This window comes from Protomyctophum bolini, assembly GCF_963924005.1.
Source record: "Protomyctophum bolini genome assembly, chromosome: 17".
Taxonomy (NCBI): Eukaryota; Metazoa; Chordata; class Actinopteri; order Myctophiformes; family Myctophidae; genus Protomyctophum; species Protomyctophum bolini.
Window position 1 is genome coordinate 11,984,893 of NC_137878.1, and position 17,316 is coordinate 12,002,208.

A 17,316-nucleotide genomic window follows, 5' to 3' on the forward strand; every position below is an offset into this window, starting at 1 on the left:
TTTAAAGTGTGTTGGTTGATCATACAATTTGCATTCTACTGCTTGAAAGGGCTGTAAGGGTGAAATAATAATGACAATATAATATCATCACCCAATGCACCCGCATCCTTACGCAAACAGGCAAGCTCCATTAATACGTTTATATTAATGATATAATGTACTCATTATGCAAAATGTGCCACAAGTCAGGGTTAGTTTTCAAAATGTGTCAAAAAGTTTTCAAATAATTGTATGGTAGTAAAGTACAATATTTGAGATATTGTAGACAAAGACTCAAGTAAAGTACGTAACCCACGTGAACTTGATTTGCAAATATTGAAATAGATTTCAACTTGAGTCCAAACTGAAATACTATTAGTGTTTACCTTATTCAGTAGCCAGTGGTGTGACTGAGAATGTGTTCACAGCCCAATACAACGCAGTGTCCAGCACCGCCCATATAATTCTAGGAGACAAACCAAAACCCACATGCATGTGGTTGCATCAAGTTGCTTGAGAAACACATAACCTTGTTTTTGAGCTCCCGAGCAGGCTGTTTCAAGCCAGCCGATATGTCCCATTGTTAGTCAGTCTGTTGCTGATGTGAGTTAATTCATGCTGCATTGTGCAAACCTCCTCGTTCACGGCAAATCAGCAACATATGAACAAAAAACATATAAATTATACCAGTGGTTCTCAAACGTTTCAAGGACCCCCACGAGAGTGGGGCGGATTGTGGAACGGTAGATAATTCACTGGTGAGCCTTCTGGCAGTGTCATGATAAATATAATTGAATTAAATATCTGTGATTAAAGATCCCAATGATACATCCACTGCCCAAGTACCCCCATTTCCTCTAACATGTAAAATGTGTGTCTGCATTGGTCTTCTCCCGAAAAGCGCCAGCAATAGTTGCACCACATCCTGTGTGTTGGTAAATGTAGCCCACACATATGCAAAGTGTTTGTAGTTTAATCAAATTTATTTGATGCGTTTCTCAATGCGCATTTTCTAGTTACTTGCATGTAACCATTCTCGCTAGCTCCCTGAGTGTGGTGGTGGTGGTGATGGTGGTTTTAATTGCTGCCTTGATGCCCGTGTTCATAAGATATAGTAAGTCTATAGTCAAACTAATTTCAGATTCAAAGTAGTAATTTCTTTGAATCTTCTTCTAACCCCCCACCCACCCTTTTCCCCGCTCACTGTATATGTTTCTTTTCCCCTTTCCCCTCCTTTATGACGAATTCCTGATCTGTTCTCTGGCTAAATGGAAGTGTATATTTTGTACCTATCTAAATGTTTTGATGAATTGAACAAGGTGGACCCTCTTGTAAACAAGTGTAATACTTTATTGGGTCATCCACTCACAGTTGCAGTTTTTGTATTGAGTTGTGCTTGAAATGGTAATTCTGCAAACAGTTAATACATACTTCAATCAATCAATCAATCAAGGAATTAGAAACAGTTAATAGTAATATTATTCATAATAATGTTGTTTTTCTTGTTTAGAGAAGGCCAAACGTGAAACACAGTGGTAAGATGACCCCATTAATTTTGCTTGTATCCATGCATTTCCATTATGTGACATTTTTGATCATGGGAAATATGAAGACTTTTCTAACCCTCTTTGACCCCAGAACTCAGGGTATGCAGAGTAAACACGATTGAAGGAACTAGAGTCTAAGTTCTGCAAGGTTAAAGGAATATTTCAGTATTTTGTGTCATTTCATTGTCTACTCAGTCTTATGTAAACACCAAGTTGCTCAATTCAGTATTTAGATATTAATTTTAGCTGCCCTCCTAACTTCAAAATCCATTTTAACCATGATAGATTCATCGAAAACACCCGTCCTTATTTCTGGTGACTGATATTGTCCCTCTAATACCGTGGTGTTTTTAATAACGATTTTCATTTATTTATAAAAAATATTTTTGGAAACGAAGGAGGACCCCATGGAAGACAGAGGAAACTAAAGAATACCAAAAATATATAATTAAAAAGAAAAGAAAACAGTGAATGAAAAAAACACGGCCCCCTCACGTATTAGAAGGACAATATCAGTCACCAGAAAAAATGACGGGTGTTTTAGATTAATCTATCATGGTTAAAATGGAGGTTGAAGTTACAATGGGTTTGTATAGGAAGGGGGCGGGGTGTTCGGGTGTTCACATAAGCATGAGTAGACAATAAAATGACTAAAAGCTTTTTTGAAAGTGAAATATCCCTTTAAATCTAAAACGTGTGACTATTAAAAGCTGCTGATTTTGAGCATTCCGTTTGCCTCATAAAACATTTATTTTGTGGGCAGACCACCACACGCCCACCATAAAATCACATTCCCAGTAATCAACATGATTGATCATGTTGCCATTTATCAACCTTAATGCTTTGAAAAGGTTAGCACTGGAACATGACTTTACAAAAAAAGTGTACGTTTTAAATTTAATCTAATGTCCCATTCTTATCCACCACACACTTCTCGATGTGGTCTACACACTGTGGTTCCACTGAACCAACAGTCCCGAAGGTATACATCCAAAATGTTGTTACTGGGTTTTCCATCTGGTAGCCCCAGAAACAAGTTATTTCCCCCCCAAAAAAATGAAATAGGCCTACACCAGGGGTGGGCAACTGGCGGCCACATGCGGCCCCCACCTTCACTTAATGCAGCCCTCATGTTAATATCAGAATACTGATATACATTAGTATTGATTTCAGCTGTTACAATTCCAAACCCGCTTTTAATTACTTCATGACTAGTACTTAATGACTAGTATTAAAATGTTATTGTCTTTTTGTGTCCAAATAGTTATGTTAACAGTTCATAAAGTTAACTTAACTATAACTACCGGTAAATACATTTTTGTTAGCTTGTAGATCGGCTATTTTTGCTACGACAGTAATATGCACTGTGGCCCTCTGGAGTGAATGTGGAAATATATTGGCCCTCGCCATCGTCAAAGTTTCCCACCCCTGGCCTACAACATCAAAAGATACTTTCACCATCTCCTATCCAGCAGGTCCAAACGCCTAGTGAGGGTGCGACATACAGTACCATCGTAACAAATATCTGCACCCAACAAATGGTACAAGTTTTAAACTTATAGCAAGGCTTCCTGATTAGTTGTTTAAGTTGTAGGAATATTATTTTTCCATGTCAGTAGACTGCTTTTGTTCTTATACTTGTAATTAACCTGCTATCTTTTTCTAACAGACTGAGCCAGGAAAATAAACGGTAATTAGTATGCCCAGACTATAGGACTGGGTAAGTTTTAATAAGCACTCTAAACAACATGATAATAGTCATATTTCTGAAAGTTACTCACACTACTACAATTCTTACTTATTGGTACTATTTTGATGTCTTTACCTTTGTACATTTACTCCAGTATGAATACATCTGAGTGGCCTACTTCTTCCAACACAGTTGACAGTTGACTCAGCTGACTCAGGTTCAGAATTACATAAGTGGAAAAATATGTTAAAACAGCCTCAGCATAATGTCTGTTTCTTTGTTTTGTTTGATGAAGAGTAAATTGGAGTCAGTCGATTTTAGGGATCGGATTTTCTTTTCATTTATATCTTCTTCTTTTTTGGTGCATTACTGGTGCATTTGGTTCAATTTACTGATAATGAAAGTATGCTTATGTTCTTCACTTTTGTTTACATTTGTTAAAGACTAAATAAAGTCAAGGTCACGGTAAATGGTGCATTTAGCGCCTTTATCCAAGGCGCTTTACAGAGATTGTGCATTACATTCACCCATTCACACACATATTCAGCTAGCTAACTAGATGAACAAATAAATAATACATTAATACTATATTTGTTTCCTTATTACATCTGTCCGTTGTTTTATACGTTACAATAATGGATAATACTCTTCATGAGTCTGTATCAGTGATGCCTGCAGCCTGATTGACTTGGTCATCGATTGAATGCACCTGCCTTCACTCCTTGACCCCTCCACTGTTGAGTACTTTGGTTTAGGCGTGCAACTATTGATGTATTCCATTATGTCACTAATGAGCTTGTGCAGCTGCAATGACAGCCAGGAGGTCTATTCTATCAGATCCAGATGTGATAGAAAACTATAATGAACATTTTAACTATAGGAAATGGTACAGCGCGCGCGCACACACACACACACACACACACACACACACACACACACACACACACACACACACACACACACACACACACACACACACACACACACACACACACACACACACACACACACACACACACACACACACACACACACACACACACACACACACACACACACACACACACACACACACACACACACACACACACACACACACACACACACACACACACACACACACACACACACGAAACAGGACATAGTTAATTTGAAGGGAAGTAGGAGGAAGGATGAGAGAGAAACAGAGAGAGGAACAGTTCTCAAAGTAAGTTGCCAACTAAAGAGTAGGCCTACATTTGGCAGCTTAACTACATCAATAAACTCCAATATGTTCAAAACTCAGCTGCCCGCCTCCACCCGATCTAGAGACCACATTACACCAGTCCTACAAGACCTCCACTGGCTCCCCGTCAAACAACGAATAGACTTCAAATTACTCATCACCACCTATAAGTCACAGCACAACCTGGCTCCCCCCTACCTCTCCGCTCTCCTAGACCCTCACGCCCCATCCCTCTCCCTCTCCCTCAGGTCCAGCGACGCCGGCCTCCTTGAGGTTCCCAAGAAAATAAAAAGCAAATCCTGGAGCGACAGGGCCTTCTCTGTGGCCGGCCCCACCCTCTGGAATGCTCTCCCCAAACACATACGAGTTTTAAACTTGTTATGTGCATTGTTTTATTGGTTTTATTCTTTTAATTGTTTTTTTTCTAATAAAGTTGTCTTTTTCTTGTTCCCCCCCTGGCCCCCACACATGTAAAGCGTCTTTGAGTGTCATGAAAAGCGCTATAAGTCCCAGATGTTATTATTATTATTACATTACCTCGTATAGTATTATTATTAATGTGTCACTACTTTCAGACTGATTTAGCTACTGATTTAGCTACTACGTTAGCAAAGTAGTTAAGTTACTAGTACTAGTTACGACTAATACAGTATACTAGTAGTAGGCCTAGTAGTAGTTGTACTACTGTACAACACAACACAGCTTCTTCCACACATATGTGTTTAGTTGCTTTATAGCGCCCTCAGGTGACAGTTTATCATGATTCAATGACCTCAATCTTAACCAAGAGATCTCAGACTGGTTTTGTTACACACAGGTAACAAAACCTGTGGGGGGGAACTACCTGTCAGTGGGGAGTGTTGGCTGATGAATGAATATCAACATCCTAATACATCCTAATACCGTCTTTTTGCTAAATGGGCTGGGCACTCCACGTCGCTATTTTGAAAGAATACAAGGGCACACAGCCTACACCTACAGTATGTCATTAGTTCAAAGTTTGTTTAGTAAAAGCATTGACAATAAAGGGATAATGTACGTCCTAATGTGTCATATTGTCTCTTTATTGTTAATGGCGTTTAATGTTTGTGCTGGCACCGTTTGTTTAACATCACCATTACATCACCTAATCAACATGAGTTAGACTTTAATTATATATCATTAGCGCCCCTCACTTCACACAGGTGTGATTTCTATTCTATAAGTTACCTGAAATAACAGATGAAATCAGGTAGTGTGCAGTGCTGGACATAACAATACATGAGTAATGCACTTAAGTAAAATATATAAATACTTTATTGGCTATTTGTATTCACATATGGGTATATATCACTCCACTACATTTCAAAAGGTAAATATTGTACTTTTGACTGGTTTGATGTTTCACTTTATTGTGCTCTATCCCAATACAATGTAGACCAGACTCATAACTATTATGATGTGATAAGTCGCTTTCAAGAACATGATCATCCGATACCTTCACTTTTATTCTCAGTGTGTGGAAATTAAATGGCATCGGCCAGCATGACTCTCCTGTCTGAAGAGCTGCTACTGTTCTATACCTGTCTGGATGTGTTCGCCAATCACCACTCTATGCTACTGCAAAACCTGTATCACACATCACTGGGACACTAGTAATGTGTGCAAGAGTCCACTCTAACGAAACCTTCTATAAAAGACCAGAAGTCTTTGTCAATACTCGCATTTATGAGACGGCTGATCAGTTCAGGAAGTCACTGCAACTGAAAAGAAATTCCAGCTCAAACCAAGAACCTGCTAAACCTGATTAAGTCTCCTGTGACGTCTGTACCGACGCCAAACTCGAAGCCCCGAAGGCCTGCCTGGAGACTCATTCAACTGGTACCACATGCATCAGAGTCTCAGCCTCTCAGGGGGGAAAGTGAAACAACACCAATCTGGGAACCCATTGGCAAAACAAAGGAAAAACGGTGCCCTCTTTTGCTGCTCAACAATCTGTCTCGAGAGACTAAAACAATACAAATTGACCCCGTAAAAAAAAACAATCTGAAAGGATTTACAGTATGTTTAAGAAACATGACAGACCTCTGGAACTGTTCTGTAAGACTGACCACATGTTTGTTTGTCAGTTGAGTTTCTGACTGCACTGAGCCAAAACACAAAGTTACATCAAATTATTTCGCTGGAGGAAGGCCGTATAGAACGCTATAAAGCTGAAAAAGTAAGACAGAGGCTGAAATTCAGCAGATGATCCAGGAGAGACAGCAGAAGATTTGGGAGGTCAAACACTCAGCAGGTTAAATCCTCTGGATGGTTTTACTATGAAGTTCAGGTTAAAGATGTGGGAGTGTTTGTGGATTATGAGGAGAAACTGTTCTGATTCCATATCCTTGATGATGTGGAGACCAGAGTTCATCTCTACTCTTTCACTGGCTGCACCTTCGCTGAGAAACTCTGTCCATTCTCCATACTTTAAACTATGTCTATAATCCATACTTTTGTCCTTTGTCTTAATAAAGGTGGTACAAACTCGGCTCCTATGATCATCTCTTCATCATCTCGTCATTTAGTTATTCTAATGAGAAAATCTTGAATGTTATTTTCAGTGGAAATCATATCAAACGTATGAATCAAATATGTTAAATATATAATTGTGTTTGTGTATATTGCAAATAAACTGCAACAGTTATCGTGAAGGTGATGCAAAGGACATTTTGTACTGATTTTATTGTGTCAATTCATATTTTCCATCATAACCTTAGAACTAAATCCTGTTTTAGGAATAAATACGTATTTCTTCTTCCTAATATTTCATGGTTTGTTTTGGTGACGCACTGTGAAATTCTAGATCTGCTATTTTCACCGTTATTTATTTTTTGCAATGCATTGATATTAGAAAGAAATGTACTTTGTGATAGGCTACATGATATTTCTGTGTGTGTGTGTGTGTGTGTGTGTGTGTGTGTGTGTGTGTGTGTGTGTGTGTGTGTGTGTGTGTGTGTGTGTGTGTGTGTGTGTGTGTGTGTGTGTGTAACTCACCAGTCCGACTCCTCACTGTAGTGTGTGTGTAGACTCTCATAGTGTGCAAGCTGCAGTGACACCAACAGTAAACTCCAGTGAACCTGCAACGGGAAAAAATAAATGATCTCACTGAATATTAAACTACACCAAATGAGTGAAATCAGCCCAAAAACTATTATGTTACAAGGACCTCTCAAGTCTCTCAGACTCACCTCCAGGACTGCTATTACTATTGCAATGGCAGGTATAGACCACAAGTATAGACCACAAGAGGGTGCTGTAGAACTACAAGTAAACTACAGTAACAAATTGATGTCCAGACTTTCCACTAGTTTTGGCTTGCTGAGTTTCTACTGCAGCCACGTTTTAAACAGACAGATTAATCTAAAACTAATCAGAGTGTCTGTCTTGTCTTGTCTTGTCTTGTCTTGTCTGTCTTTCAGCCTGCAGAATATCTCAAGCAGTTATGATTATGAATGTATTTTACTATTTGCATAAAACTCTTTGGTATAATAGTTGGTTCTCTTGAACTAATAAGAACTGATTAACGGTCTGTGCTGATTTGCCAAAGGGGTCGTTGTGGCCAGTCACTAAAATGCACACTTGAACAGATTTATCATGGAAAAACAGTGGTAAAATAATTAGTCCTTTGGCCAATTAACCATTGGCCAAAGGGTGACAGTCATTGCTCACAATCGTGACATTTTAGCAAATAATTGAAATACAAATAATAGTGGATTAATGATTTAATTGGGTTTTTGGCAACGTAAATAAAAATTCTCTTTGCGTTTTAGACTTTGTAAACAAAACAGATATGACAAATCTTAAAAATAAACCAAGTGTGTGAGTCAGTATTGAGATACAATTTAAGCAGTGTTTCCATGGTAACCAGTCCAGTCCAGTGACTGAGTAACCCCCCCCCCCCCCCCCCAAGTGCATTGCTCTTGAGCTTTGACCCTGAATGTCCTTTGGCCTTCATCATGCTGTGTGTGTGTGTGTGTGTGTGTGTGTGTGTGTGTGTGTGTGTGTGTGTGTGTGTGTGTGTGGGTAGATTTGGAGAATGTTCTCTCCTGAATAAGAGGGAGATCTACAAGCTAAAAACGTGACACCCTCACAGAATGAGTGTTTCAATTAACAACAAAGTCCAGAAGCGCGACCCCTTTGAAGAGGTTGTGTCAACATCGTTTTTAGAGAGACATAACGTAACTATTTTAATTTGAATGTGAAAGAAATTACTCGACAGGTTTATGACCTGTCCAAACTAAAGTGTTAAACGTATTAATATTAAGTGCAGAAGTGAAAAGTATCCTTGCTGGTATGTGCGTTTAGCTGTTGATAAAATGGTTTAGATTATTATTAAGTGAGTCATTGTGACTATATTTCTGGTCCAGAACTTTGCTTTGGGCCCTCAGGCAGAGGATGTGAGCCACTCTGCTACACTCACCCCACTTTGACCTCTCCACCAGGAAACCCGATCCAGTTCACAGCACCAATGTAACGCCCGAGATTAAAACCTGGGTGGACACTTAAAGCTAAAGATCTTAACCACTACTAACCTAAAGGGGAGTTTCCCCTTAATTGTCCAGGAGGAGTTATTGGTCATTTGATCTACAGGCAGAGGCTCTTACCGTAGTTTGCTGGTGTGTTTACATTTATTTTATTTGTAATCGTCCGGTCTAAACCACGCCTAGACTGGATCACATGGGAGATTTAGCAACAGAACAGGCTTTCCTTCGAGGTGGAAAGTCTGGTTAGGTTTGTGTGTGGTTGTAATCTCAAATTAGGGGAAAAAAGGTGTTTAGCTCGCGGGGATAAAGCAGAGGAATTCTCTGCACATGTGGTTCTCCCTCTAAAAGTCTGTTATTGACAGTAGCCACATGCTCCTTGTGTCACTACTGCTGAACGAACAGGTCATCCAATTTGACCTTTAGTCCCCGTTGGCCTTTCTGATCGTCCTCTGGAGGTCAGCATGGGTAGTTTTCCCACATTCCCGATCTGAACTAACGCAATGGTTCCCAAACAGTGGGTCACTGTCAGACACATTTTTATGGGTCCCTTTATTTTGTGTCCTAATTCATACATTTTGTTTTAAGGGGCCAAGCCCAAAGGGCTTGGAAAAAAAAAAAAACATCTGCTGCTGTGCCAGTGGTGGTCATACTTTCATATACTGAACATCTAATAATTCTAGAGGTTGCGTCCTCAAAATGTGTCCTCAAAATGTGTGGACGGAATGTCAGATATTGTTGCGCGCTGTGATTGGCTTGGAAGGATGTGTCATTCTGCACCGTGATTGGCTGAGCATCATGTAACGCGTATGTGCCACAGAGGGGAGAGAGGGAGAAGAGCACAAACTCAGGTAGGTTTTCACCAAAGACGAGACAGGACAAATTCCTGTACAAATACTTTGGGTGCTCATAATATGAGCATATATACGAGTATATTATACCCGACTAGTTCAAGCGTGGCAACCTGCATGCTCTGCTACATGTGGCTCTTAGGCCCTCTCCCAGCACCACAGTGAGTTGTCCAGTATTCGAATTCAGTATTTAAGTCCGACGTCATTTTGTAGTCCTACGTTACGTCCGGGTCCAAGTGGCACCAGCTCCCGTCCGCATCTCATTGTAAATAGAATATCTAAACGCGTGAATCTTTTTACAATGACAATGAGCCATTGAGGGTTAAAATGGGTCTTATAATGCTTCCAACTCGAGTAGAATTATTAATGTTCTGTACATGTGAAAATATATGATGTGGAGCAGTGGAGACAATAAAGACTATTATTATCATTATTATTGAAGGTGGTAACAGTCCATTTGCTCAGTACAATATTTCGGGAGCATATTTAGAATGTGTGCAGGGTTGAGTATGTTGAATCTAGTTTGCATTAAACAATTTAGTTGACACAATGAAATAAAATGGCGATAGTATTCTGTGTGGGGCAGACGGCCTGTCACAGGCAGATTTGGGAGACCAGTAGCTTTGTTGTTGCAAGGAAAGCGGTAAAATTAGACTTTCGTGGTTGTTTTAGTCTCAGATTTAGTCCAACGGAGATAGTATAACTCTATGGGAGATTGGGGACACAAAAGCGAAACAAAAGTAGGACCTGGAAGTATCTCTGGAGGGGGCACTCACGTCACGGCCAAAATACAGAATAGGGATGTGAGGGTTCATATTGTAGCCTTTAGTTTAGTTGGGCCCCAACGCAAGCACCACCTTTTCTTACTTTTGGTATAGTGGAAAGCCTGTTTGGACAGAGGATAAATTGCACTTTATGATAAAATTATCATGGCCGTCACTAGCAGACCTTGAGCATGACTGACTGCCTGACTGTGCACACGGCTGTTAATATACTGTATATGTACTATAGTGCATGATGTATTTATAGAGGCTTTTAATGTGTGTCAGCTGTAAAAACTACTAACATCTCTCTCTATGAGAGCATCCAACTGTGTGTGTGTGTGTGTGTGGGTGTGTGTGTGTGTGTGTGTGTGTGTGTGTGTGTGTGTGTGTGTGTGCGACGTGAGTGCGTGCGTGCGTGTGTGGACAGTGGGAGACATGCGTGGGAGCATTCAGAAGATGGGCCGAACTAATTCCTTTGGGACCCCTGAAGGGGGGTCCTGGTGTGTGTGTGTGTGTGTGTGTGTGTGTGTGTGTGTGTGTGTGTGTGTGTGTGTGTGCGTGGGTTGTGCAAACGCAAGCGTGTGTGGGTGGTGGGTATGCTATCTGTATTCCATACATGCTGTTCACTGTGTGCGTGTGTACGTGCGCACGTGCGCGTGTGTACATGCGTGCGTGTGTGTGTGTGTGTGTGCGTGCGTGCATGCGCGTGTCACAGCAGTGGAAGACATTAGTAACTTGTTGTTTACTGTCAGGGGACTCACAGAGTGGAATTTGGCCTCAGACCAAAAAACCTGCCAGTACAGAAACACATAGAACATAAACCCATAGAATATAGCACTAGACATAAAAATAACTACACAGAACATATTATCTAAAACTCACAGAACTTCATAGAAAATAACCAGCATAACCACATAGACAAAAAACTGCATAGAAAATAACCAGCATAACCACATAACCACAACTACATAGAACACAACCATATAGAAAACAAAGCTACGTCATTCTAACGATGTGATTAGCTGAGTTGTCTTGTACATTAGAAATTGTACAAATGCACTTATTATTGTATGCTATTTCATGTCTGTTAGAATGTAGTATTTGTCTGTGCATGCGACGTGCCCTATATTACATTACCAGATGTAAAGACCGGTAAGCCATACTGTACATTGAAAGGTTACAACTTAGAAGTTCTTCATGATTTGCAGAGCAAACACCTCTTCTCTGGTTTTCTCATCAACATCAGTGGTTTCTCAAATATTTCCAGGTCAAAGGATCACCAAAGTAAATTGGCCGCAGACTCCCATTTGAAATGGGCCCCCATAAGAGGAGATAGGCTACCTCAAGGTTTTGTCAACATCCTTTAAAATTGCACAGATGCAGGTGCGGGCTGACCGTGAACCTCACAAACGTAACGTGCAGACTTGCGAGGTGCACCTCTGCTCCGTTGGTGTCAACAACCCAGCTTACTGCTGCCAGGGGCCCATTAGGGACCAACATGTCAAGGTGCACCATTGTACCAAATACCAATCTGCACCAAGCATGGCGCAACAAACACTGCTCAGGGGCCTGCCATGACAACAGTCACACCAGGGGCTGCATTGTATCACCCGTCTTTACTCTGTCAGGGGCTCCCAGGGGCCATGTTGTACAAGCCACCCAGCGTACTGCTGCCTGCATGCCAGCGACCACACGTCGTCAAAGCACATCGTTGCTCCGATCTGCACCAAACTTGGCACACACTTGTTCAGATGTTCTGCTCTGGTATGATGACAAAAACCCTGCATTGCACACATAATGCTGCTCTATAGCGCTGTTACAGCAGTGAGCTTATGTAGATATAGGCTATTCTCAAATATAAACTTAATAACTGTTCCTCATTTTGCTGGGGACCCCAAGCGACACGGACACCGCAAGGGCTCCGCAGCAACTTTTGCAGGGCGGGTCCTTGGGGTCCAAGACAAATCTCTCCCTCGGGAGACAAAATAAAGAAACCTTGAAACCTTGAGAACCACTGGTCTACATCAATTGCATCTGGTGAATTAGCTATAAAAAGGTGTGTGAAAGTTGCCGGGTTGTTGTAATTTGAACGTATTGCGCTTGACAAATATGAATATTTACATTTTCACAGCCGAAAGCAAGCGCTGCATGTATGATGATGGGACATGTCCTCATTTCATATTTTGTTTGCAAATCATTGATTTATTCAGAAAAAAAAGAAAAATACCAGAGCTCAGAAAAGGCACCAGAATTAGTTTTGTTTTACATATAAATCAAGTATATTATTTAGTTAAATCAAAAAACTACTTTAAAACAACATAGAACACTGGTTCTCAACGTGTGGTCCTTGAGTGGTTTCCAGGGACCCGGGTAAGTCAATGATTGATAGTTAGGAACCAAATGGACCCTTATGGAACCATTTGTACACTGTCAGAGTTAAATGAACACTTTTGTTGTTTTTTACTGTGGTTGCAGTCTTTAGAAACAGAGACAAATGAGCTCAGAGACCCGTCACTGAGAGGTGCTTCCTGGCATTTATACGTATAGTTTTTAAATGATGCAACCTTTAAAACACAGAAATGAGTTCCTGTCGTTTGTGTCTCGGGTGGCGAGGACAATAGGGGACCTACAGGGTTGACGGGGGACAGCTCACTGGGGGACACAAAGCTCATTGTCTTCAGAACACATGGAGATCCAAGGACACGGGAGTCCCAGTCGTTGACTCGTTAAAGAGAATGAATGGCAGCTTGCAGGTGGTGAACACACAATGAAACATTATCTACATGATTTTAATTTTTATCAGTGGTGGAAGAACTACTAAGATATTTGTATTTATTTAAGTAAAGGTATAGCAATAACGCATTATAAACATATTCCACAAGTAAAAGTCCTGTATTCAAAATTGTACTTGAGTAAAAGTACAAAATATTCTTCTTACATTCCAAAGTAAAAGGTATTCACATTTTTGAGTGATCAATGCAGAGATCAGAATGATGTAGGCATCCTGTTTAATTGCAAAATAAATCTGCTAGAGCGGATATTGCAATCTCCCAAATTTGATTCAGACAGAGAGTTGTGTTGTGTTTTGTTATTTGTTAGGCTGTCTGCTGTCGTTTATCGTTTATCGTTAAGAGAGATATTCAAAGTCCAGCTATGTCTGCCGTCCAGCGTCTCCCACCCCACACCGTGGAAGATTCCGGGAGGAAAACGGTGAAATGGGGGTGAGTTGTCCCGTTACCCCCTATTCTGGGGAGATCATTCGGCATGAACAGCGAATGTACAGCTATTTACGCTCAAGAGATTTGGTGTAGGGGGAAATAGAGAACCTATCATAGAGCCCTGCATGGGGGACCCCGATCAACTAAGTAAACCACGTTTAAAAACCCATTCTGGGTGGGAACCCCTTTTGGTGTTTTAACTAAGCATTATGTAAAACGTTAGCTATTGAAAAATAGAAGATCTACAAGCTCATAGCGCTCAAGCTCATAGCGCGCCACCGAGTGGCGCGACTCAGACGTCAGGCCTAAATGGGTTTTAAATGTGATTTATACTCTGTGGAATGATGACAATTCACGACATCATGCCGAAAATAGCCAATATAAACGCTTGTATAACTGCTATTTTTGCCGAAGGTTCACCCCAGAACAGAACAGGGACAAAAGGGTTCATGTGGTTAAGCAGAGAGGTTGCTTTGGGAATTTGGCAATTTAACTTCTCTGATTGGTCAGCTATAAGCAGTAAGCCCTAGGCAGGGGTGTAGTGGGGAACGCTATTGTAATGACACACACACACACACACACACACACACACACACATGCGCACGCACATACACACTAGTAAAATAAATAAAACATGATCAAAAACCAAATGCATGTCATGTCATAATGCACTGTATGAAAGGAACTGGCCCCACCCATCTCCTGCTCAATACGCATAAACTTCACATGTTAATGTTGTCTCAGGCCGCTGAAACAACATTACCATGCGAAGAGAATGAGAGAAATGTGGATGCAACTGTATGTGGGCGCGCAACACGCGCACACACATTTGAACTGCTCAAAGAAGAGGGGGGGGGGACGCCGCCCGATCCCCTGCGCCCAACGCCCACATATATGGCTTCAGATTGCATTGCTCAGCACAAGCTTATCGCCTTCTCTGTCCATGATGGGGGCCTTTCTGTTCTGGAATTTGCATGTTTCTCCCGGTGTTCACATGGTGTCCGCGGGGTCATTCCTGCCAATATAAGTAGTAGCATGGGGAGCCAACAGTTCCTGAGCCCATATTAGTGGGCCATAGTTCAGGATCCTGTTTCTTTGACGTGAGGCAACTTGATGTACAAGTACACCCTCTGGACACGATGCTAGTATGTCACATGAAGTAAAAAGTACACCCCCCCGTTCTGGACGTGATGCTCGTATCATGTCACAGGATTTGCAAGTACACCTCCTGGACAGAATGCGCTAGAATGTCCCAGGGACTTATAGCCCCAATCCAACCCCTTGATGCTGAGTGCCAAGTGTATCAAAGAGGCTCCGAGGTTCCGAGGTTGATGCAGGGTAAGCAACTCAGATGTGCAACGTCACACACCGAATATACTGTGTGTGGGAACACGATGAGAGCACCGAATGGATGAGGAGGTATGTGGCCGGGGACGTTGAGTTGAGTGAAACAAAAACAAGCGCTCCCCCCGTAACCCCGTGGGACCCGTCGTCAATGAAGAAGTCACTGGCTTGTTTGGTTTTGTTGCGGTGTGTTAGGTTAGGTGTGCAGACGGTCACTGTTGCATTAATCAACTTCTGGAGGATCAATAATTCATAGGATATGGAATATTAGGGAGAAGAATAACAGAGCAAAGTAAAAAGGTACCGTAAATCTCCTTTTTGGGGGGCGAAAAATACTTTGAACAATTAAAATTGTACTGTATGTGTTTTTTCATGTATAGTCTTACTACCATTTTTAAGAGCCTGCTCAGGGACTACAGATGTAAATGAGCTCATGGCTAACTCTGGCCCATTTACATGGATGTGAAAACTGACATGTTGATTAATGAGCATTGTCCCTGTCAAAAAGAAGGAAAAAAAAACTCACTATGGAACATGGAACTCACTGAACTCACTGAACTCTCTCTCTCTCTTGTATATACTGTACATACAGTTACAGTATAAGCCCGCAGCAATCAGGCCAATGTGTCTCTATCTATCTGTCTTCCACTCTGTTTCCATTAAAGCAGGCACCCCCTCTTTCTCAGGCTGTCTATTTCTCTTGCTCGTATGCAGGCATGCATGCATGCACGTACACGCACACGCGCACACGCACACACACACACACACACACACGCACACACACAGTGACTGCAGGGCAGGCTGAGAGTTATAACCTTGCCAAGTCACACGCTGTCTGTGGGGTTTGTGTTCATCAAACCACTGTAAGATCACGTACAGAACTTTACAGAACGTTACAGAACAAAATAAAACGTTACAGAACAAAATAAATGAGGACATCATTACATGACAAAATGCAATGTTATAGAACAGAATACAATGGCACGGAACAGTTTGAAAGCGTTAAAGGGTTTTATTGTCCCATATGCAATGCAGCTGTCACAACATCGCAGGCAGTGTTCTCGTACTTAAGAGTTAGACGTTCCTCCAAATTGTGGATCAAATTAAACAAAGCAAAACAAAACAGCATGTGTGAAACCGTAGAAGACTACGAGGCTGTGATCCTGTGCAGTGTACACAACCATTATAATAGAGTATACACATGTATACTGCATATGTAGCTTATGAAAGTTATGTGCATATTAGTCTACTTGCCAGCCCATAGAGCCCCATTGTGAACCCGGACATGTTGAGTACACCAAGGTTTTATGTTACAAATGTTGAGTATATGGGAGCAATTTTCATATAATTGGCATAATGCCATGCCATGCCAAAATTTAAAAACTATGTCAAACTATAGGGGTTTTCATGATGCTGAATCCAATCCAAGCATTCGTTTTGAAAAAAAGAAAACACTCATTGGGTGAACAAAGGGCCATAGCCCAAATGTGCTGACATCATCACATTTGCCCAAGGAGTGTTTGTTGTGCAAAACTAATGCTTGGAAAAAACTAATGCATGAAAACCTCCTAATTTGACACGTCACATGCTTCTTAAAGCATAATGAAATTTAGATTTTTTTTCCGCTTATAGGTTGTTAATGGTATGGTCACATAATGGCAAATTATGAAAATTGCTCAACATATGCAAGTTAGCATCCGGCAGTTTCTGCATGCTGGTGACCCATACTCAACATTTCTAACATTCTAACATCACTTTGGTGTACTCAACATGCCTGGGTTCACATTCTGCCAAGTGGATATATGCAGCATTTATTTATCTAAAAATCATGTGCATTTCGGGATACACATCATGGGAACAATGTGGCTCCAATGTGGATCTCAGACTTGCGGCTAGACTGTGATGACAGTCATCTAAGTCAGTCGTCTATGGCAAATGTCATATGACTCCAAAATTGGGCAAGGTTTCAGCCCGATCGGAGCCCCTCCATTATAAAAAAGTATAAGTATAAAACTTAGTGGAAGTACTTATGAGTTCTACTCAGTGGTGTAAAGTAATTGAGTACACATTGATGCCGATACTTTAACTTTTACTCAAGTACATTTTTAATATGGGACTTCTACTTGTAATAGAGTTTATCTACATGGCAGTATTGCTACTTTTACTTAAGTAAAACATGTGAGTACTTCTTCC